The sequence below is a fragment of the Castanea sativa genome, chromosome 5 (assembly GCF_040712315.1).
Source record: "Castanea sativa cultivar Marrone di Chiusa Pesio chromosome 5, ASM4071231v1".
In the NCBI taxonomy this organism is placed as follows: domain Eukaryota; kingdom Viridiplantae; phylum Streptophyta; class Magnoliopsida; order Fagales; family Fagaceae; genus Castanea; species Castanea sativa.
The window spans coordinates 42,895,069-42,897,635 of record NC_134017.1 but is presented as its reverse complement, the minus strand read 5'-3'; positions in this window follow the sequence as shown (position 1 = coordinate 42,897,635).

The window sequence follows — 2,567 nt, the reverse complement described above, 5'->3', positions numbered from 1 at the left end:
TCCTCCTCCTGGGTGTTAGCACCCACGTTCCTTTGGCGCAATAGTTCTTCCAAATCTTGATTCTGTTTGGTGAGGCATTCCACAGCAGCGGCCAGAGTTTGAACCTATCTCTCGAGTGCCGTCGTATGTGGTTCGTCTCCTTGAACGTTGTTGGTGGTTGCCATCGAGCGAGTGAGTACCATGCAACTCTTTGTCCGGGAAGCGATAACACGGCTTTACAAGTCACTACTTCCCACAGACGACACCAACTAATGATGCCAAAAATCGTCAATAAGTTACACGGTCCTCATGTGCTCCCTCGATGAAGTACCTGCACAACACAAAAGTTGAAGACCTTAAGGGGGGTACCGGCCAAATACCCTACGACGGTCAAGTTAGAGAAAATCTCTTGTTCACAACTCTAGAGTGCCAAAGCTGGGGTGAATTATGCATACCTTGATTTGTGAGGATTTTGGGGTATTTATAGTAGTGTGGGGCTGAAATTTAGGCCTTGGTCAAGAAGTTCTTTCCTCTAGGAGAGTAACTCGTGGATTTTGTGTATCTCGTAGAGCTCTTTTTCTTATAGGAGTCTCTTTAATTAGGGTCAAGCGTGTAGCGTAAGAACTCTCCTAATACACGTATGCGTGGAGACCAAGCAAGGTTATAGACGGAGGTTCGCTTACCCTCTTCAGCTTTTGTTCCCGTCAGCCTACCGAGTCGTCCCTTTCTTAAGGTCTTCAGCTTATATCGTCGATCCCATTAGGGTTGTTAGCTTACGACCTTCAGCTTGATATCGTCAGCTTACTCCCTTTAGCCTAATGTCGTCAACTATGAGATGAAGCTACGAACGTTAAGAGAAGGTGGTTTAATGAGCAAAACTGACGAGCTCGTTGTACCCGTCGCCTTTCATTTCGTCAGGAGCTAATTATAAAATTATCCTTATCAGGAATGATAGTAGCAGGTGAATTTGAGCTTCCACAATTCTACATGCCTGTTTTCTTATGGGGGGCACAGCCTACTGAGGTCAATAAATAATTATATATATTTATTTATTTGGTATAACGATCCTGAAGCATTTTTGTATTAATCGGTTGTATTCCTTTGGTAGAATTTGCCTTAGCTCCCACTCCCCACCCATGATGTTGTTGTAAAGGGGATTATTCCAATTGAGTTTGAGGTATTAGAGGGTTACCTTGCTCTGTAGTAGAAATTCTATTCTCTTTTTGCCGATGGTTTTCTTATGAGTTTATTTATGTACTGATGCAGAAAAATAAAGTTGCTCATGATGAAGGCCACAATCTTAAATTGGAAGAACAACTTTTGCTTAAAGGTCCAATTCTGACATTTCTGCTGTATGTTTTATCATTACTTGCTTTTTTTTACATATGTTTGCAATCTATTGTTATCTAATTTATCTATTCATGTTTTATAAAAATCACCCTACATTATAAAAATAAAAATCACCCTACATTATAAAAATAAAAATTCTAACTTGCAAAACAACTAATTACTAACCCAAATCAAATCAAACCACTGGGATAAAGCAAAAGAACTTATGATCAAGAATTAGAATACCAAAATACCTAAATATGCATAAAATTATATATAAATTTATCAAAAAGAGAAAAAAATTTGATGTGACAATCAACAATAACAAAAAGAACTATTAGTGGAAAAAATAAGTGGTTGAAACAATAAAAAAAATCGACCAAAAGAGAAACAAAATGTGTGTGTGTGAGAGAGAGAGAGAGAGAGAGAGAGAGAGAGTATTGACCTCTTTTGTCATGGACAACTTGGAAGGAATAGTGGAGAGAGGAGGAAATGAAATAATAAGAAATTTATATAAAAATTAAGATGGCAAAAGAATAGTGGAAGTAGATGAAAGACTGAACAAAGTGAAACTATAAAATTGAAGAAGATATGAATCTAAAAATCTATAGAGGGAATCAAATGAAAATGTTATAAAACAATTATTTGAGTAGATGAAAGATTGAGTTAAGAAAACAAAAGTTGAAGAAAATGAAAAAAATGAACAAAGTAGAAAATTGCAAAAAACAAAAAACAATAAAGGATGCTAAAGATGTGGTACAAAAATAGTTTTGTAAAATTTATTGCAAAACTTCCATTATTTATATAGTATAGATATGATTAGATTTTTTTTTGGTTTATTTTTGTTGATTTTTTTTTTTTGGTTTTTGATTCTACATTGATTTGATTGTTTAATTATAAACATTTAAATTGGTGTGAATGGCAGAGAGATTGGTGTCCTCAAAGAGTTCCACAAGGGTCATGTTGATGTGATATGTGGCGGACCTCAATGTCATGGCATAAGTGATTTTAATTGGTTTAGGAATAAAAAAAATCCATTGGTTGATGACTAAAATAAACAAATAATTGTTTATATGAACTTGGTGCAACGTTTAAAGTCAAGATATGTTTTAATGGAAAATGTGGTTGACCTTGTTAAATTTGCAAATGGCTTTCTTGGACGTTATGCATTGGGTCGTCTCATTTGCATGAACTATCAAGTTCGGATGGGGATGACGATAGTAGGTGCATATAGGCATCCACAATTTCGCATACGTGTT